The sequence below is a fragment of the Ursus maritimus genome, unplaced genomic scaffold (assembly GCF_017311325.1).
Source record: "Ursus maritimus isolate PB19 unplaced genomic scaffold, ASM1731132v1 scaffold_8, whole genome shotgun sequence".
In the NCBI taxonomy this organism is placed as follows: Eukaryota; Metazoa; Chordata; class Mammalia; order Carnivora; family Ursidae; genus Ursus; species Ursus maritimus.
Genome location: NW_024426996.1, coordinates 25,964,234 through 25,987,080, shown reverse-complemented (window position 1 = coordinate 25,987,080; position 22,847 = coordinate 25,964,234). Strand labels below are relative to the sequence as shown.

At 37.7% G+C, this 22,847-nt stretch overlaps 1 long non-coding RNA gene across 7 annotated transcripts in view; it reads right to left on the bottom strand.

The window, feature by feature from the left end:
* LOC103665302 overlaps positions 1 to 22,847 on the bottom strand; it is a 150,385-nt gene that overhangs the window by 78,875 nt on the left and 48,663 nt on the right. For 4 of the 7 annotated variants that reach the window (XR_569259.2, XR_569261.2, XR_005833443.1 and 1 more), the window contains one exon: positions 5,269 to 5,347. The exons of 1 other annotated variant lie outside the window; for it this stretch is intronic. This is a non-coding gene — a long non-coding RNA (uncharacterized LOC103665302). Of the gene's footprint in view, positions 1 to 5,268; positions 5,348 to 19,982; positions 20,041 to 22,847 lie in introns of those variants that run through there. 2 more of the 7 variants (XR_005833448.1, XR_005833447.1) reach the window with 2 other exon arrangements.

Genomic DNA, 22,847 nt, shown 5'->3' with positions numbered 1-22,847 from the left:
AATATATAAAGTATGTGTACAACTCAACACCAAAAAAACTAAGTAATCCAATTAAAAAACAGGCAGAAGACATGAACAGACATTTCTCCAAAGAAGACATACAGATGGCCAATAGACACATGAAAAGATACTCAGCAGTCACTCATCATCAGGGAAATGCAAGTCAAAGCTATAAAACTACCTTACATCTGTCAGAATGGCTAAAATCAAAAACACAAGAAATAGCAAGTATCGGCGAGGATGTGGAGGAAAAGTAACTCTTGTGTACTGCTGGTGGGAATGCAAACTGGTGCAGCCACTGTGGGAAACAGTATGGAAGTTCCTCAAGAGGTTAAAACCAGCACTACCCTGCAACCCAGCAATCACACTACTGGGTATTTACCCAAAAAATACAAAAACACGAATTCAAAGGGATACATACACCCCTATGTTTATTGCAGCATTATTTACAATAACCAAGAAATGGAAGAAGCCCAAGTGTCCACTGATAGATGAATGGCTAAAGAAGATGTGGTTATATATACAATGGAATATTGTTCAGTTATAAAAAAAAGAATGAAATCTTAACCATTTACAGCAACATGGATGGAGCTAGAGAGTATAATGCTAAGCAAAATGAGTCAGAGAAAGACAAATAGCATAGGATTTCACTCATATGTGGAATTTAAGAAACAAAACAAACGAGCAAAGGGAAAAAAAGGAGAGACAGATAGAAAAACCAAGAAACAGACTCTTAACTCTAGAGAACAAACTACTGGTTACCAGAGGGAAGGTGGATGGGGGGATGGGTGAAATAGGTGATGGGGATGAAGGAGGGCACTTGTGATGAGCATCATGTGCTGAATGGAAGTGTTGAATCACTATATTGCATACCTGAAACTAACATAACACTGTATGTTAACTATACTGGAATTAAAATGAAAAAATAAATAGATAAGGAAATAATATTTAAAATTTTTTTTTTAAATTAAAAAAAAACCCAACAATACATCCACCTACTGGTGATGCCCTTGCTGCTGGTGAATGGAGAAAGAAGACTGCGATAGATGTTGCTACCAGGATATTTCCTGGAGTTCACTGACTTCTTCACATGCCCATTATCTGTTCTCGTGCGNGAAAGAGTCTATGAAATTCTAAGTTCCAGCTTTGCTCACAAACCCCTTCTAGGAACAGCAGCCCAAAACACTCTTGGCAAACAGTTGCCATGATTCACACCGTGGATGCTGAGTGAAACCTGGTACTTTGGTTTCAGAGAAGAGTGCCCAAAGGTTAAGTTACCACACAGTTTGATGTGGAGGAGGTCACACTTCTGAAGTGCCTTGCATGAACCTTGTCAGGCCAGGAAATTCACTGTGGTTAGTAACAAATAGACCATGACGTATTATTTTTCTCTCAAGAAGTACTAATTCTAGTTGGCGAAAGTTGGGGGACCCAAAGTAACTATATAGTTGAAGACTCTGTGGTCCTTTCCGTCCTTGCAACTAAGTCTCGTTACCTAGAATCACAACACACAAGCAGGAGAAAAGTAATAAAAAATATATATTACTTCTGACCAATCAGTTTTTAATGATTAATCAATTTAAACAAAATTGGCCCAGATTTTATTATGTAGACAAAAGTGGAGTAGTGGGAAGAGTATGGACTTCAGAATAAAATCATGCTTAAATCTAGATACCTTGACTTTATCATTTACTAGAACATCAGATAATATCAGGCAATTTATGAGGACACTTCGTAAGCCTCAGTCTCCCTTCTTTAAAATGGGCATAATATTTTGTACTTCACAGATTCTTACAAGGAAAGGAACTAGTACAGGGGTCTGTTACACAGATAGAACTCAAGAAATATTTGTTCCCTTTCCAATCCTCCTCCTGATTCCCTATTTTAACTTTTAGGTGTATATGTGCCCCAAAACACAGCTAACAAACTTTCTCATTGCCAAATTAAAAAAAAAAAAAAAAGCCAGATACAGTTAAAAGAAGAATCCTGAAGTAGACAAAAATGTTGGGAATTGAGAAAGGGAGATAAGAGACCTTAAAATGGTAACAATTATTATTTTTTGAATATTAATATTGAAATTCTTGTTCATTTTATAAGTGATACTTAAAATCAGGTGACAGGAAGCCTAACAAAAGGAATTCAGAGAGAGAAAATAGTCTCTGTTGTTCTGTCCATTTCCATAAGAATCCAAGAAAATCAGAGAACTCAAGACAGAACCAAAGAATATGACATTTAAAAACTTTATTTCCCCCCAACTTCATCAAACTTTTCATAAGCTCACCTTTGGTGTCAGCTAAAACATCCCTATTCTGTCTGAACAGTCCCATCCAATTTTCCCAACTGTAAATTCAGCTCATGTTCTCAGAACAGGATTTTTCCTCCCTTAGGCCTTCACGTTCCATTTAATACTCTCTGCTACTTTTCTCCAAAATCCCTACAACAAATATTAGCTCACATACAAGGAAAGCAAGCAGAGCTTCAAAATGGGCCAGGGGCAGCATTCTTAAAAATAACTCTGAAGAACAACACTCACTTATCCAATAAAAACAAGAGCAGAATTCAGAATAGTTATACTGTGGGATTTGTACATTTATCTGCTCTTTGAAAAGGTAAAATAAACACAAAACATTCCATAGAAGTCCTAACCAAAAGTCACCTGCCATCACCACCAGTCTCCTTTCCAATAAACACTTGCTGGCAGAAGCAGGAGAGAAATCAAAGTTTCTTGCCTCTTGAAGTGACAAGTACATTCTTTCCTCACTTGCCAAACTGCTTTTCTCCCTCCGAAGCTCCAGCTGTTCTCAAAACCCAGACATTGTTCCCTTCACTGGCTAGCCTCTGGAAACCCAAAGTCCCCTGCCATCACCACCAGTCTCCTTTCCAATAAACACTTGCTGGCAGAAGCAGGAGAGAAATCAAAGTTTCTTGCCTCTTGAAGTGACAAGTACATTCTTTCCTCACTTGCCAAACTGCTTTTCTCCCTCCGAAGCTCCAGCTGTTCTCAAAACCCAGACATTGTTCCCTTCACTGGCTAGCCTCTGGCTCTAACCCTCAGCCAAGGCTGCATCTCCCTGAAATCTACTGGGGACACTAACAGCCAGGACTTGGAAGATTGTGTCTACTTAAATCGAGTGGGATTTTTGGCAGGGAGAGAAAGAGGGAGAGAAAGGGGGGGGGGAGATGAATAGGAAACACTGTGTGTCAGCACAAGAACTCAAACAATTGTGTTTGAACAATGCCTGATGCCCTGGTGCTGCCAATTGATGGCTGACGATTCTCATAGTGGTTTGCAGACTTTGTGGGATTTTTTTTTCACTGTGGTTTACAGCCTGGGACCTCCAAACTCTGCTATGGAAAATAAAAAATGTTTACAAAATAAGTAGATCTATTATGACTACATTTTCTTTTAGTGACCTGAATGAGAAGATCTATAGGACTATGGGATCTTGGGGGTGGGTAGGGGATTTTAAACCCACTCATTTATATAAATAAGCTCCACAAAGGACAATATGAATTAATTCTTCCCCAGAGATTATAAAGAGTGAACTGTTTATGTTTCTCTTGATGAATAATGTTCCACTCTTGGCCATAATATGATAGAGGTGGGAGAAAGGGGATACAAAGGCACATTTGTTCAGGTCCAAATTGCAGGAAATCAACAATCAGAAGAAAAGGCAAATACCTGCAATTTTTTAGAAATTCTGGGTTTTTAAAAAAGTTAAAGCTATCCTATGTCCAGACTACCCTGACTTGATAAGTAACCAAGAATGAATTTTCTTTAACTCCACACACAGCTATTAACCACTGTCTGCAGTGATTCTTGAAAGTACAACACATTAACCTGTCGTTACTTAAGAGATGATAGCCAAAGACTAACCAGCTAAATTAGTTAGAGCTCACATTTGGTGATGTGTGAAAGGGATCTAAAAACACAGAGTCTATTTCTCACCCTTATAACAGTAGGACTGCACATGATACAAAGTATAACAGTATGACTGCACATGATACAAAGCTAGGAATTCTGGCTTTTTCTGTTTGTTCCGCCATCCCAAGGACATTTCTGTCATCTCCATGGCCAAGATGATCTTCACTGTAGCCAGTGAGAAGTGGGAAAAGAATAAAGGTGGGGGTAGGGGGAAGTCCACCTCTTCCCTTTAATAGCATGACTCAGAATTTGCACATATCATTTTCACCTACATCCCCTTAACCATAATTTGGTCACATGATTATTGTCTGAAATATGTATTTATTTTGGGCATCCATGTGACAGTTAAATATCAAGAACTCTATTAATTTAATACAGGAATCAGCGAACTATACCCATGGGCCAAATCTAGCCAACTGCCTGCGTTTAAGTGACCTACAAGCTAAGAATGATTTTTACATTTTTAAGTGGTTGAAAAAAAATCAAAAGAATAGTACTTCATGATGTGAAAATTAGGTGAAATTCACATTTCAGTGTCCATAAATAAGCTTTTATTAGAACACAGCCATATTCATTCATTTAAATATTGTCTACAGCTGCTTTCATGCTACAAGGGCAGAGTTCAGTAGTTGTGACAAAGACCACATGGCCCAAAAGGCCTAAAATATTTACTATTTGGCCCTGTATTAAAAGAGCTTTCTAACCATTGCTTTAGAAGAAAGAAAGAAAACCCAAAAAACAGGAATTGATGGATAACTAGCTAACTCAGCCATACCAAAGTGGTGAAATTGGGAGTGGAGGAGGGTGGGTTTTAAACGGGCCTGTAAATGAGTCCTATTTCTTTAAAAGTTCTTCAAACTGTTGAATTAGTTATCCATTTATATATTAAATAGTATCCTAAAACTCCTAACTCCTAAAATTCCTATTTAAACCATTAAGTAGGTTAATGCTTTATTTTTTTTTTAAAGATTTTATTTATTTATTCGACAGAGATAGAGACAGCCAGCGAGAGAGGGAACACAAGCAGGGGGAGTGGGAGAGGAAGAAGCAGGCTCATAGCAGAAGAGCCTGATGTGGGGCTCGATCCCAGATCACCGGGATCACGCCCTGAGCCAAAGGCAGACGCTTAACTGCTGTGCCACCCAGGCGCCCCTAGATTAATGCTTTAAATAGGAATCATGTGTTGCTTAGTTTCTATGGGTCAGGATTTCAGAAGTCACTCATCTGGGTGGCACTGGCTCAGAGACTCTAATGAGGTTGTAGTGAGGATATTGGCTGATGCTGCAGTTTCATCTGATGGCCCGACTAGGGCTGAAAGTGCCACTTCCAGATTGCTCACTCACATGGCTGTTTGTGGGAGGCCTCGATTTCTCACCACATGGGCTTCTGGCCTGGCACCTATCTTCCTCCACAGTGAATTATCTGCGCATAAGAAAGACAGAAATAGAAAGAGAAGAGAAAAAATAAGCAGGAAGTCACAGTGTCTTTTATATCCAGTCTTCTAAGTCTCACACCATCACTTCCATTATATTCTTTTCATTGGAAGAGATTCACTAAGTCCACCCCAGCCCACACTCAGTGGACAAGAAATTATCTTCCATCTATTGAAGAGAAGTATCAAAGAATTTACGATCATTATAAAACCACCACAATAGTATCTGATGGGGAAAAAGTAAATAATTTGTCTTCAGATAATGTTAGGGACATGAAGCTAGTGATTATGTAATAAGTTATTTGACCAGGAAAAAAAGGAATATTAAAGCTTACATTAGAGATGGCAATTGTTGTATTAGAGATGGTTTTAGCTCTCTTGCTTATGCCAATAAACTGGTAGTAGTTGCCTACAGTACTATGTTGAGAAAATTCTGATTGACAGATATTAACAGATATTGACAGATATTTTCTATCATTGGAGTAAAACTCAAAATTTTAAACAATGAGAATTTGGAGAAAAAAAACAATATGTGAGGCATGTTCAAGTCTCCAGAAAGCTTATGAAACCATGGCTCTTAGGCAGCTTTCCCAGGGTGTTTCTCTAGAATACTGGTATCCCATGAGATTCCTTATCTCTATCAATCCTTCCTTCCACGAAGCCTTCCTTCCACCAACAAGAATTTATTGAACACGTTTGTGTTACACAAAGGTACTCTGGCCAACAGAGCTAAAATGAGGAACAAAATAAATGTCTCAACTTCAGAGTAAACTAGGTATTTCGGTCTTCTGTAAAAAGTCTTCATTTTTCTTCTCTTTTCCAAAAGTCATATATTTTATTTCTGATTACTATCTAATTGCATTAAATGGTCTAGATCAATACCAAAGAATAGTGGTGATTTTTCATGTTTCTGGTCCCTATATTGCAGAGTTTCCCAGAGTATGTGTCACAGAAGTATTTCCACTGGGCATTATTAATAGGCGTAACTTGAATAGAAGGGTTTCATGGCACATAAGATTGGAAAATGCCAGATCACACAAAGTTAAACAGATTTCTCTACTGTAAGCAATTTTAATGGACCCATGAATCACCAGGAAATAGATGGCATAACATGCTGTATTTCCAAAAGTTCCTTGAGTTTAAAATCCTGTGTGTTTGTTTATTTTGTTTTTACAGAATGCTTATTCAGGTGGCCTGACAAATGCTGCTGGAGATCTAAAGTCACTGTTTCCTTATCTTCTTTTCAGCTACATCAGTTCCCTTACGTTTCTCTAAGACCTTAGAGTTCAGTGAGACACATAAATGTCCATCATAATGTAATATACAAATCTTAATTGGAAAAGAAATAGTGACAATTATTCTCATAGAGTGATTCGTTAATATCTAAGTATTTCAAAGCCATACAAGTGTTTTAAAACATATAACTTATATAGAATGTTTGCACATACAGACATTTATGTAAAGATGTGTGTGGTGTGTGTGTGTGTGTGTGTGTGCATTTTGAAGTCAAAACAGCTTTCCAAATTACCTGAAAATATATATTTATTAAGTGCACACAATGTGTCAGAAATTTATAAGCATTTAATACAATGATGAGCAAGAGAGAATGCTTTACGAATGTTAAGTCATTGATGTAATTAATAGCTCAGAGTATTTGAGGACAAAAACCATTAAGCACATTATCATCCATTATCGACAGTTTGTAAATTAAAAGTACAGGATACAAAAAGAGGCTATATCAAGGGGTCTGTATCATTTAGCACTTGCGTGTACTGTATGTAACAAAATCTGATGACAGTGGCTTAACCAAATAGCCTCGCATAATTTGCCTCACATAAAAAGAAGTGCAGAGACAAGCAGCCCAGTGGCTCCATGGTGTCATCAGTGCCCCAAGATCCTACTTTCTTTCCACTCCTCATTCTCAGTATGTAGTCTAAATCCTCATCCTTACTGTGGGATGTCTCCAGTTGGCTGTTACCTTCAACCTCACTCTCTGCTTTCCAGGCAAGAACAGGAAGGGAAGAAGAATAAAGAAGTAGAATCTACGAGATTTTGTCAATTATTTCATCAGCTGAAAATGTCACGTCACTATCCCAAACTATTATCCAGCCTGGGGAAATATTTTAGCTGGATCCATGGAACTCACTGAGAACAATTCAGTTTTTGTTAAACACGAAAAAAGAATGAATATTTGTAGTCCACTTACCGCATCCTTTTCAGACCCTTACACAGTCTGTGAGGGCCAAAGAAGAAAGAAGCTAATAATAATATTTTTAAAATAGATATACTTGTTTCTTTCTAAACCATCTCCATTTATCATACCTCTAACCTCCAAATAGCTTTACACTAGCAATTTACTTTTGTCATAAACACAAACTTTTATGGAATTCCTACTACTTCCTTTGAATACCAGTGAACTAAATGTGAAAATAATTTCCATTAAATGTTTGAAATTTTCAACTTTACTATGTTAAGAAATGGTGGTTTACTTCTGTTTTTGTTTGAACTGTTTTGGCCAGCAAAAATAATTGTTCACATTGGCAGAAGTAGAACATTTGCCAGCATGCAAAAGCACTATTTAGAACAGCATTTAGCATACCATAACATATATTTTCTTACTTTCATAAATCTAGTTTAAAACCTTAATTTTTTATAGCTGTGGCCTCAATACTTCAGAATTTTAACTTTTTTTCAACTTTGCAGCATATAAAAGTACATGTGTGAGCTTATAATGCCAAGAAAAGTTTTCTTAACATTATTGCATTTCTACTTGGAATGCTGGCTTCATCTCGCACAGACCATGCCGAATGCCTTCTTATCCAGAACACAGAAATACGTTATTTTGGTCACTAATCTCTCTATTAATGCCTTAAATTTCTCTTTGACTCACTTTGACACCCAAAAAGCACTTTCCATTCCTTTCTTTTTCTTTCTTTCTTTTTTTTTTTTTTAGAATACTAACTCCATGGAACCAACTTCTAAAAATGGCTGGTGGAACAGGTACTGGGTAATTCTCATTTTTAATGAATTCTTATGTCTAATGAACCCAAGATGGTTCCTAGAAAATGTATTCCCCCCAAATGCAATGAATCAAAATACCATCTATGAAGAATATAATTCAACTTACCCATAAAAGTACATGTTTCCTAATATCTCACCATAGGAAAATGGTTTAACATACATAATACGATAAACTACTATATTGCCATGTAAAATTATAATGATACAGACTATGTAACAACACGGGAAAATGTTTATGATTTAATATTAAGCAGATTACAACTCAAGGAAAATGAAAGCATTAGACAAAAACTAGAAGGTTAGTAATGCGCAATGATGAAAATAATTGTGGTAGAAGGTTAATAGCATATTTTTTCTAAGTTCCTTAATTTTTTTCCCATACAGTCTGATTATTCTTCAATGTGCATGTATTAGCTTCATAATTATAAAGGGGAGTAAAGATAATTTTTTAACAAAAATATATTATGAGAGGTGTGATGCTCTCTACATTTAAACATCCCCCTAAGTGCTCATTGCTTACCTGGATGACTTAATAGCACAGCTGTTTACTTAGAAATAATCCCTTCTTTGTTTTTCTTAATAACCCCATAGCTCTCTGGACATTGGCCACCCACAACGCAAGAATAACTTCCTTTTTGCCTTTGGCTGGTAGCACACATTAATTGCTAATCCTTTCTTAAACCTCTAGGTGAACCTCAAATTCTCATGGGACTCGTATTTCCTCCAGAGGGCTCACTACATAAAGGGCCATTCCCTCTGTGGAGCTCTTTCCTGATTGTTCCTCACAAAACAGTTAGTGTGAAAAACGACCAGCACGCCTCACTTCCCCCTCCAGTTACCTCTGCCTATCCTTTGGCCTGAGTTTTAAGGTAAGATTACCACCAGGTTTTTTCCAACCTTTTGTAGCAAGATTGAGAGGGAAGGGGTGACTTTTACTGGACACTAGTGGAAGGTTCCTATGACACCCACATAAAGAGGGAATGTGGGGAAGCCAAAGCAAGCAGAGCAATTTAAAACCAGCTGGAATACAGCCAGGAAAGAAGTTAACACCCTAGGCTTCCCATGAACTTTTCTACTATGAGTCTGAAGCCAGAGGATCCTTCATGATCAGAAAATTATTGGAAATCCAGTTTCAAAATGCACTGGAAAAATGATACAAGAAATGCCTAACAGGGAAGGTTTTACTTAGATTACTTGATTAATTAATGACCACATTTCAACAACTCAGGGTTACTTTGTGGATGTAAATGTATGAGTAATACCCAAAACCACAAACCCAGGAGCAATAAAAGGCCTTAGGTTGAAAGTTCTACTGTCAGAATTATCCTGATTTTCCTCTGAGCAACTAGGGAGATGAAAATAAAGAAACCAACAGGAAAATTCATAAATCTGTGACTCTGGAAGGAGAAAGTCACATTCTATTGAGAAGGCACTCTCCCTGGGTCCAGTAGGAACTGCTTTCTATGTGTTGGGAAGTGAGTCCAAAATAGAAAGGTTCTTTTCAACTTGCATCTGGACTTGTCTACCTCGCCTGCTGGCTCACCCACACATTACCACTACCTTTATCCCTGGTAAGCTCCATATGCCAAGCCACCTCTGGAAAGGAATTATACTTCTGATAGACCTGCCCAGCTTCCAAACCCCTCTCCAACCAGCAATGAATACCCAAAGGCTCAGTTGAACCCCCAAATTTATTGACTCAGGCTGAAAGAAAACAGAATATACAAACTTATCAAGGTTCTCTGGCCATGAGTTAGCAATTTCTTTCCTTTAGAATTCTAACTTTCTCCTTGGTATGGGTTGAATTGTGTCCCACAAAATTCATATGTTGAAGCTCTAACTCCCAATACCTTAGAATGTGACCTTATTTCGAAACAGGGTTGTTGCAGGTCTAATTGGTTAAGATAAGGTCATGCTGGAACAGGATGGGTCCCTTATCCAATAAGACTGGTGCCCTTATAAAAAGGGGAGGAGCACCTGGGTGGCTCAGTCAATTAAATGGCTGCCTTTGGCTCAGGTCATGATCTCAGGGTCCTGGGGATTAAGTGGCTGCCTTTGCCTCAGGTCATGATCTCAGGTCCTGGGATCAAGCCCCACATCCAGCTCCCTGCTCAGTAGGGAGTCTGCTTGTCCCCCTCCCTTTTCTTCTGCCCCTCCCCCAGCTCGTGCTTGCTCTCTCTCTCTCTCAAATATTTTTAAAAAATAAAAAGAGGAAATTTGGACCCAACACTCACAGAAGGAAGATGAGGTAAAGATACACAGGGAGAAGATAGGCATCTGATAATAGAGATTGGAGTGATTCACCTAAAGCCTAGGAATGCCAAGGATTGCTGACACAGAGCAGAAGCTGGAAGAGGCAAGGAAGGACTGTCCACTACAGATCTGAGAGACCATGGCCCTACTGACACCTTGATTTCAGACTTCTCTAGAACTACGAGACAATGAATTTCTGTTGTTTAAGCTATTCAGTTTGTGGTACTTTGTTACAGCAGCCCTGGGAAACTGATCCATGATCTATCACCAAAATTTGTTTAATGATCCCTCAGCTGATTTGTTAAAGAACTGGAAACTACCTTACTTTGAGAAACATCTGTTACTCACTTGAGTCATTCACTTTCTCACTTTCTGGGAGGAATTCCACCAAAGAATTTACTTAAACTACTCAAATAACTATTAACTTTACCTTTCATTCTTATTTGGAGCCTTCTTGCTTACAGAGCTTAAGTTAGATAAAACTAGGGTAAAATAACCCTAAATAATGGAAATTAAATGGTTAGTTTCCCCTTCCTCACTGTTACGCATATTGAACCATCTAAATTTTCCCACAATAATGCAGAAAGTCTTATTATCTTTGAAATGAATGAGGCTCAGTTTCATTCTAAGTGAAAAACAAAAGTAGGATGTTAACTCATTCAATTACCAGTCAGTTCTTTCACCAAAACTGCACTGTACTGGCTTCTTCATCTACTATGTCTCCATTTTGGAGGACCCAGAAGTGATAAATGAGCATAAAGGGAAACCGTAAGCCTAGAATATACTAAGGCGGTGAAGTGGTAGTGGCTAGCTCTAGAAGCAGACCAGAAGTTTTAAATTGAACTGTTCTAGATTTTCGATTAATTAAGAATGAGAAACAACTATCTTATAATAAGTTCTCCCTGCTGGTAGACATTATTACTCAAAACACAGTAGGAAGAAATAACTAGAGGAAAATTTGGTGACAAAATAAAAAGAGGGGGATTGCTTTAAATCAGTGTTAAATCAAGGTACATGCATTTTAAGGGGGAAAAAAGAGTCATTAGCCAAGAGCTGATAAAGCAAAAGGTAGTATCTGTTGGGAGATTTAAAAAAAAAAAAAAAAGCGGGGACATGAGGAATGCCACTGGAGTCCTGAAATCACCTGAGTGAGGCTGACTCAAGTTTCTCGGCTTGTCAAAACCATTAAGAGTCATAGAAGCTGCTTTTATCCCACACCGGTCCCTGTTTAATAGTCGTGGGTGAACCCATTACACACGATTACCATGGCCTTATGATTCTTGTTTCCTTGAGAAAGTGTGTTTCCTGCTCTGAATCATCCTGTAATTTGCTCCACAGGGTTTCCATCTGTTTAGATCAAGTGTGAAAAAGAACTGCCTGAATCACATACTTAATTTGGTGCAATGACAATTCATATGGCGACGTAACAAGGTCATGGCACAAACTTCACACCCAGAGATGCGGGGGGGGGGGGGGGGGGGGTGGTGGTGGTGGGGGAAGCGCAGCATCTTGTTATTTTAAAACTGCTCTAATCGCCCATGCCAATTAAAGACATCTCTTCCTGCTTAACCGTTTCTTTCAGGTTAACTCTCTTTGGGGTAAGTTACTCATCTTTGTAGCCTGCCTCCTTTTCCCCTTTCTCCTCTCCAATATGTTATCTGTGGGTATGAGGGAAATTATGTGATTTTAACTATCAGAGGAAGGGGTGCTTACATTCCTCACCTGTAGGTCTTCATGCCTTTTCTTGGTATCTGGGTTTATGAAATAGTTGGCTATGGTTTGGCCCCTGGGAATTCTATGATGGCATCTCCTGACATGCGGCTGAGCACTCCTGGACCTACAGAGCATCATGCAGAAGTCAGTAGACACAGCCATTGGTTCGTTCTCAGGAAGTCCCCACACATTGCTGCCTCTCTGTCCTGAGCCCATGTCTCCAGTCGTCTCATTGCCCCCACATCATCTGTGGTGTGGAATCAGCCACAAGATCTCAGGGTCATTTCTCTAGACACCATCCTCCACCTGTGTTTATTTCCTTCTCTCACCATGTTAGATGTGGCTCAGGCCAAAGGCAAGACTTTGCATAAAAATCTGCACAAATAGCCCAGTCACTTTGATTGCCCCATACCTATCCAGATGGTTTTATAGCCTTCCCTCAAAACTCAAACCCAAAAGAAAGAATAACAAGCTTACAGACATCTCACCAACCGCCGCCCTATTTTCTCCTCTCTTCAAATATTTCATGCTTTCATCAGGTCTAACACACACATTATTTACTATTTTAACATTACTTATATGTATCTTCATAGATATGTGCAAGAAATTCTCTGGGATAAACACCCAAGAATCTGCCAGGCCATAGGGCGTAACAGCAATGAACATAACCACTCCACACATACATGGAAGAACGTTAAAGTATCATTACATTACATTAAAGTACCATTACATATGCTGACCTACACTTTGTATGTAATTCCTAATGTTTGCTCTTCTGGTAGCTTTTTAAAATGGCATCTCACTGTCGCTTTGACATCTCTGATGACAACATTCGAGGTTGCTCTTTATAACTCTGTTAGCCATTCAGACTTCCCTCTTTATATTGCCTTTTCATATCCTTTAGATTTAGACGTTTTAACCTGCACAATGATGTCTTTTTTTTTTTTAAGATTTTATTTATGTATTTGACAGAGATAGAGACAGCCAGCGAGAGAGGGAACACAAGCAGGGGGAGTGGGAGAGGAAGAAGCAGGCTCCTAGCAGAGGAGCCTGATGTGGGGCTTGATCCCAGAATGCTGGGATCACGCCCTGAGCCAAAGGCAGCCGCTTAACGACTGTGCGACCCAGGCGCCCCCACAATGATGTCTTTAATTCATGCAAAATTGCCTCTTACACAGAGTAAAACAGGGATCCAGATTTCTTCTGCCTGTGTGAGGAATTTTCCAGTGACACTAAAGTAATCTGTTTTTTCATCTTTTTTTAATATGTCATTTTATCTGTCAGCTATATAAATTCCCCATATACACAGTTCAATTCCTGAGTCTGTATTCTATTTCACTGATCAGTTTGTCTGTTCCATAACCAATAATTTAAAAAAAATATTTTTTTAATTTTAAACCACATATTTGTCAAGTGTCTTAATATCCAATAGAGTAAATCCTCTCTCTTTTCTCTTCTTTTTCAAATGTGGCTTAGCTATTCATAGACTTTCATTTTCCCAGATTTTATAAGGAGTTTTTCTTCAAAAAATATAAATGGAATTTTGACTGGAATTTTATTGAGCTTGTAGATTTGTTTGAGGAAAATTGACATCTGTACCACATTAAATTAACCTATCCATTTATTCAAAACTTCTTTTATGTTTTTAATGGAGCTTTGAATATTTCTCCACAAAGATATTGGCTTTCTGTTTTAGGTTGGTTTCTAGATATTTATTCATTTTGGGTGATATTATAAATAGCATCTTATTTCAATTATATTTTCTAGTTGATAATTGCACAGGAAAATACTATTGATTTTTATAAATAGGTCGTATACCTAAAACTCCTAAAACTTTGTTGACCTCTTTTCAGTTCTAATAGATTTCTCTTAATTCTGTTGGAATTTCTATGCATACGATCATTTCACCACCAAAATGACCCTACGTGACACTAATATTTAGTGCTATGCTGGCTGGCATGTCATAGGTATGGAGGAAACTGCATAGTCTCCCTTTTCCCTAACCCCATAAACTCAAAGACATTCACAACTGAGAGTGAAACAATTTTAAAGTAAGATAAAAAAGAGCCAGTAGGCACAATATGAAAAATTCTCTACAACTCTCTTTTTCTATTCTCTTGTTTGGCTTAAGTTTGATCTTTTTTGTTTTCAGATTTTTGAGTTATTTGAATTTTGTATATTTGAAGTTTATATATTCTTTTTTTAAATGTTTTTTAAATTATATTATGAAGTTTATATATTCTATTTCTATAACTTTAGTGGTTATCCATATGTTTTCCACATGCATAATTTGACTTAAATTGGAAACAATTTCTCTCTCTTCTTCCTGGGTAATAAAAGGTCTGCAGAACTTTTCACTCTACTAACATTCCTCCTATTTTACACATTATTACTGTTTAGTATATTACCTCCACTTGTTTTGTCTTTAAACTAATCAGTACTGTTTATATTGTTTTATAGAGTTAGTGAATATATAGAGTTAGTGAATATTTAGATATTGCCATACTTACCAATTTCTTTTTTTTCTATAATTTTTATTTTGTTATATTGGTCACCATACAGTACATCCCCAGTTTTTGATGCAATGTTCCATGATTAATTATTTGCATATAACACCCAGTGCACCATGCACTATGTGCCCTCCTTAATACCCATCACCAGCCTATCCCAGTCCCCCACCCCTCTCCCCTCTGAAGCCCTCAGTTTGTTTTCCAATTTCTCTCTATCACATTGCCTCTTGCTTCTCATATTCTCCTTCTATACATTCACAAGTCTTTATTCCTAAAGTGTGTCCTTGAGTAATATTTCCATGAGAATGCTTAACTACTAAATTCTTTCAAGATTACTTTTCAATGTCTTCATTTTACTTTTGCCCTTAAGTCATAGTTTAGTTGGGTATACTAGATTGGCAACTATGTTTTCTTTAAAGATATTTCCCTTCTTTCTTCTGTCTTCTGTTGCTACTGAGAAGTGGGTTGCCAACCTAATCTAATTACCAACCCTTGTAGTTAATGTTTTTTTCTTCTCTGTTAGTGTTTTAGGTTTTCTTTTATTTTCTGTATTTGGTGCTCTGCAGTTTGATTCTGATGTGTAAAGTACAGACTTATCCATTTATTAATTTTGTCTTTCTTGGAGCTTATTTACCACAAAATTCAACTCTGAGCTGATTATTACCTGCTCTACAGAAGTCAATTTAGACACAGACATACCAGAAGCTAGCCTAGTGGATTTACTTTAAGTCACTCCAGTCTGGAAAATTGTCCATTTAGACTTCATTAGCTTCTCCCAATACAAAATCATACGAATTTAGTTACATACTGTTGACATGCCTTTGGCTTTTATCAAGGTTCAACATTAGCCACATACATAATGCTTCTGTATCATCTATAAATCATAGTTGAAAACATTATAAAACTAACTGTGAACAGTTCCAAATTTCTCTACTTCCACCCCCAACTATTAATCATTCTTTCCTTCCATTCTGGCTCTGAAAAATAGTAATATCTTTTTTCCCTTCCCAAGGTTCACCCATCTTTCCTTCCACTATCTCTGACACTTGGCTCAGTACTTATACTTTCACTCCAAGGCCATTTAAGTCTTTTCCACTCCACCCATTCCTTCCTTACAGGTTAAAAAAAAAATTATCCTTTCCTGTCCCTCCAGATAATTATCTCTCTTTGCCATCCTCACAGTCAAACTTCTTGAAGAAGGGAGAGCTGATCTCTCCTATACCACCCCTCCCCGCCAATACACCAATTTCATCCCAGCTCTGCTGAAATCTGGCTTTTTCTCCCACCACTCATTGAAACCACTGGAGGCAAGATTACAAATGACTTCCTGACCTCCAAAACCAGAGGAGTCTTTTGAGGGCAAATCCTATTTGGATGCTCTAAGGCTTTGGACATTTTTTGAAAGATTTTATTTATTTATTTTAGAGAGAGAAAGAGAGAGAGTGTGTGTGTGTGTGCTCTCACATGCACTCATGTGGGGGGGGAGGGGCAAAAGAAGAGAGAGAGAGAGAACCCCAAGCAACTGAGCCACCCGGGCACCCCAGCTTTGGACATTTTTGCCCGATTTGTCATTATTGACTTTATCACTCCCTCAGAATTCTCTGGCTTTTCAGATTGCTCCTCCTTGGATCACTTTTCATACTGTGTTACTATTTCTCTGCTTTCCTTTAAGTGAGGGAGAACTATGGGGTATTCCTGGTCCTCTTCTCAAACCACTTCCATGGCTTCAGCCTGTACTTATAAATTGAAGGCCCTGAAATATCTGTCTCTAATCCTTGCCTCTCTCCTGAGTATCAGACCTAACTTCCAACAGCTTGCTTAACATTTTCACCTGGATGTCCAACAACATCTTAAGTGCACTGTGTCAAAATGGAAGTTCTTTTCTTTTCTTTCAAACTTTCTCTTATATTCCCTACTTTGATAAGTGCCATTGTCATTCACTCCCCAAATTTAAAACAGTCTTTAGTCCAATGCTGTCCTATAGAACTTTCTGTGATGATGTAAATGTTTCTGTGCTGTCCAATATGGTGTCCAAGATACTCATAGTTATAGAGCATTTGAAATGTGGCTAGTGTGGCTGAGGAAATGAATTTTTCCTGGATTTAATGTTAATTTAAATAGTCACATGTGGCTATCCTATTGGAAAGCACAGCTCCAGTTCTTCCTCTCCCCTAAATTATTTTTGCCATCCATTCTTGTAGCTTCTATCTCCTAAATTTTTCTTGACAAGATCCTTTGTAAAGCAATTCTGCTTTCCTATCTTCACTGTTACCATTTGAAAAAACCAATATATTTATGTCTTTCCCTATCTTAAATGTTTTAATTAACCTCACATTTTATATTTTATATAAGATTATATCTGCAGTTCTAGTCATAGCCTACAAAGCCTTCTGTGATTTGGTCTACCTTCCCTCTGGCCACTCTCTCACCACCACCATGCTCCCAGCATCCTCTATAACAAGCAAACTCAACTCTTTGCTCTTTTCCTATATGCCCTGTAACACCTCCAAGCTCTTGCACACTCCGTACTTCTGCTTCTCTCAGTTCCTTCTCTCTCTCAGTTCCATGAATTTCTACTCAAACTAAGGAGACCAGATCAAATGTCACCTCCTCAGTAACATTGTTCCTGACCATCCATGGAAATACAGGTACCACCTTCTATGCATTTTCATAATATGTAATAGCTATTCTATAATAGCAATTAATACTTTTCCTATATTTGCTGGTATATCTGTTTCATTCTACTCCAAAGGAAGGACAGTGTCCTTATGGAACATTTCGACCCCCATATGTAAATGAATGAACAGTCATAAAATTCCAAACCATTTCTTCTACAATTAAAGGCCAGAAATGTATCACCTGAAAAATTCGAGTGCCTCCTTTTTAAAAAAAATATCTGACATTATAAGCCTATATTTTTTCTAACTGTCTCTATAAGCCATTGATTCTTATATATATGAAAACAGAGCTTTCTTTACTTTTCATAGTTGAATTTGGGCAAATCACATCACACCTCTGGATATAGCTCTTATTATCCCCAACTAAGCCCCAACTTCCCCATCTGAAAGCAGGGGATAATTGTATGGAGAAAGTGGGGGAAAAAAGAAAAGAAAGGTGGGGGAGGAAACATGTAGTAAACCCCCATGTGGAGGTACACATTCCCAAGCTTCCCCAAGTGCTCATAGTCAGATGCCAATGATTTTGGAGTTGAAATTTCACCAGATCTGAGAAGTACCTCACTTTTTAATTCCCTTTGTGAAGAAAATCAAGTTGTAGATCAATTCCAGACAACCTTGGTGTTACCAAGATCAGAGCTTGGTACAAGTCATGGCTGAAAACTAACCCAACCTGTGCCTGACTACAATTTTGGGTAGATGGTTCTGATTCTGAGTTTGGTCTAGAGACCATAATTATAAATTCATTCCTCTGTAATAATAGTCTATAACTGAGGGGTTTTCCTGAATATTCAATAAGATCTTAATGTGATAATCCTTTTGAAGTGCCTCACCCATAATAAGGGCTCAATATGTGATAGGTATGACTATTACTTATAGGATTCAATAATTTTGCAACATCTGAAACTACAACAATTTTGAGTGCCAAATTGTAAATTTCTTGTATTCAAGTGCTGAGAAGTCAGACTGGAACATTATTAATGGCTGATATGTGTGTATGTGCAGCATTTACCAAGGTTATATTTTTTGTTGTTTGATTGATTGATGTCTGTCTCCTCCACTAGACTATAATCTCTATGAAGATAGGGGCCTTGTCAATTTTTGGATCCCCAGCACTTAATGAGCCTGGCACATGTGAAGCATGTGCTTCATCAATAAATATTGCTGAAATGATTTGCTCACTTATTTGAAAAACATTCTAGGTATTGTGGTAGAAACTAGGGATACAAAGATTTTCAAAGAAAGTCTTCGGCCATCAGTGAACTCCTGCCTAGTTAACAAGTCCCTAAATCAAACCAACGATTACAATAGAGCAAAGTAAGTGTTAGAGGAACAGCATGGAGTGCTGTGGGAAAACACAAGAAAATATAAGATAAATAGTTAGTTAGGAGGGTAGGGAGAATTAGGAAAAGCTTTCCAGAGGTGATAGTTGAGATAATCTCAAAATAGGCAAGAAAAAAAGGAAGGAGTTCAGGGAGAGCAAGAAACACATAAATGAGAAAATTAGAGGAAAGGCAAGTTTTTCTGTTTAATTGGAGAAGTATGCAAAATAAAAAGTGTCAAGAAACAAGGTGGAAAAATAGGGAGAAATCCGAACATATTTTGTGAACCACGTTAAAGATTTTGAATTTCATTATGAAGGCAACCTGGAGACACTGCAGGATTAACAGAGAAAGATGATAACCTGAAAAATGAGTGGTATGGACTAGATCTCTAAGATGCTTCCCAATTTTAGCAGTCTGTGGTTCAGAAATATTGAAAGCTGAATACTCAAATACAGTAACTATATGTATCAGTTGAACTAAACTACTACAGCAAACAGATCCAAAATATGATATCAGCAGAGGTTCACTACACACTCAGAGAACAGCCCAGGGCAGGTACTTCTATTGCCTTTGGAGGAAAGAAAGGATCTATCTGCTCCTCACACATATATTCTAGGCTAACACACCTCTACCATAGTCAACACATGGCTTCCAAGATCACTCTGGTCTTCAGGTCACCATTCCACCCTTTGTGAATGGGTTATGGTGTGAAAAACACACTGTGGGAGGCTTTATGAGTCAGTTATGTAAGTGGCAGAGATCACTTCCATTTACTAGGACCCACGTGGCCACATCTAACTGCAAAGAAGGAATTGTAATTTAGCTGTTTGCTAAGGCAGTTTCCACCACACTATTTTAGTTTAGGACTTAAGTGTTTGTGTTCTCTTTCCCCTAGATGGTTTTGTATTTTATTTTCTATTTTAATTATCTGTATTTCATTATGTCTCAAATTTATTTTAAATGAATGCAGAGTGCAAATTATAAATAAAACAATAATCATAGGGGCGCCTGGGTAGCGCAGTCGTTAAAAGCGTCTGCCTTCGGCTCAGGGCGTGATCCCGGCGTTCCGGGATCGAGTCCCACATCGGGCTCCTCCGCTGGGAGCCTGCTTCTTCCTCTCTCTCACTCCCCTGCTGTGTTCCCTCTCTCGCTGGCTGTCTCTCTGTCACATAAATAAATAAAAAATCTTTAAAAAAAAAAAAAAAAACAATAATCATAAATTTGGTTAATGTCAACAAAAGCATATAGTATTTTGCAGTTCACAGTGGGCTTTCACACTCTTTAGTTTTTGTTGTTTTTTTTTTTTTTAAAGCAACTCTTGGATGCAACAGGGAACTGTTGTTACCACCATTTTTAAAATACATGACTCAGAGAGGTGAATGACTTATCTGAGGTTGCCCAATTACACTCACTCTAACAGATATTTACTGCAGGAAACATTTAATTCCTTGAAATCCATCTAAATGACCACCAAGCCAGCCCAACAAGAAATATTAAAGGGGGTTCTATAAAAGGAGAAAGACTCCAAGAGTGATATAGATCAGAAATTTACAGAGACAATCTATAGAAACAAGGACTTCACAGGCAACATGATGACATTAAAATCATGTCTCTCAATAATCACTCTCAACACGAATGGCCTAAATGCTCCCATAAATTGCCACCAGGTTGAAGACTGGATAAAAAGATATGACCCATCCATATGCTGTCCACAAGAGACTCATTTTGAACCTAAAGATACATCCAGACTGAAAGTGAAGGGATGGAGAATAATTTTTCATGCCAACAGCCCTCAAAAGAAAGCTGGGGTAGCAATTCTCATATCAGACAAATTAGATTTTAAGCTAAAGACTATAGTTAGAGATAGAAGGACACTATATCACTCTTAAAGGGTCTATCCAACAAGAGGATCTAACAATTATGAATATATACGCCCCCAACAGGGGAGCAGCCAACTACATAAGCCAACTGTTAACCAAAATAAAGAGACATATAGATAATAATACGTTAATAGTAGGGGACCTCAACACTCCACTCTCAGCAATAGACAGTTCATCTAAGCAGAAAATCAACAAAGAAACAAGAGCTTTGAATAACACACCAGACCAAATGGACCTCATAGATATATACAGAACATTCCACCCTAAAACAACAGAATACTCATTCTTCTCGAACACACATGGAACTTTCTCCAGAATAGACCACACACCGGGTCACAAATCAGGTCTCAACAGATACCAAAGACTAAGATTATACCCTGCATATTCTCAGACCACAATGCTTTGAGACTGGAACTCAATCACAAGAAAAAGTTTGGAAGAAATTCAAACACTTGGAAGCTAAAGACCATCCTGCTAAAGAATGTTTGGGTCAACCAAGAAATCAAAGAACTTAAACAATTTACGGAAAGCAATGAGAACGAAAACACATCGGTCCAAAACCTATGGGATACTGCAAAGGCAGTCTTAAAGGATAAATACACAGCCATCCAAACCTCATTCAAAAGAACAGAAAAATCTAGAATATACCATCTATATTTATACCTTAAAGAATTTTAGAGGGAACAAGAAAGGAGGCCTAAGCCATGCAAAAGAAGAGAATTAATTAAGATTAGAGCAGAGATCAATGAATTAGAAACCAGAAATACAGCAGAGCATATCAATGAAACTAGAAGCTGGTTCTTTGAAAGAATTAATAAGATCGATAAACCACTTGCCAGACTTATCCAAAAGAAAAGAGAAAGGACCCAAATTAATAAAATTATGAAGGAAAGGAGAGAGACCACAACTAACACCAAGGAAATAGAAACAATTATTAGAAATTATTATCAACAACTATATGCTAATAAATTAAGCAAGCTGGAAGAAATGGATGCCTTCTTGGAAACCTATAAACTACCAAGACTAAAACAGGAAGAAACTGACAATCTAAATAGACCAATAACCAGTAACGATATTGAAGCAGTGATCACAAACCTTCCAAAAAACAAGAGTCCAGGGCCTGATGGATTCTCTGAGGAATTCTACCAAACATTCGAAGAAGAAATAATATTCTCCTGAAGCTGTTTCAAAAAATAGAAACAGAAGGAAAACTTCCAAACTCATTCTATGAGGCCAGCATTACCTTGATCCCCAAACCAGGCAAAGACCCCATCAAAAAGGAGAATTACAGACCAATATCCCTGATGAATATGGATGCCAAAATTCTCAACAAGATTCTAGCTAATAGGATCCAACAGTACATTAAAAGGGTTATCCATCACGACTGGGTGGGATTCATCCCTGGGATGCAAGGGCAGTTCAACATTCACAGATCAATCAGTGTGATAGAACACATTAATAAGGAAGAGACAAGAATCATATGGTTCTCTCAGTTGATGCAGAAAAAGCAGCTGACAAAATACAGCATCCTTCCCTGATTAAAACTCTTCAGAGTGTAGGGATAGAGGGTACATTCCTCAATTTCATAAAAACCATCTTTGAAAAGCCCACAGAGAATATCATTCTCAATGGGAAAAAGCTGAGAGCCTTTCCCTTAAGATCAGGAACACAACAGAGATGCCTACTCTCACCACTATGTTCAATATAGTACTAGAAGTCCTAGCAATAGCAATCAGGCAACAAAAAGAAATAAAAGGTATTCTAGTTGGAAAAGAAGAAGTCAAACTCTCTCTCTTCGCAGATGACATGATACTTTATGTGGAAAACCCAAAAGACTCCACACCCAAATTACTAGAACTCATACAGCAATTCAGTAATGTGGCAGGATACAAAACCAATGCACAGAAATCAGTTGCTTTCCTATACACCAACAATGTAACTGTAGAAAGAGAAATTAGGGAATCGATTCCATTTACAATAGCACCAAAAAACCATAAAGTATCTTGGAATAAACCTAACCAATGAGGTAAAGTATCTATACTCTAGAAACTATGGAACACTTATGAAAGGTATTGAAGAAGACACAAAAAGATGGAAAAACATTCCATGCTCA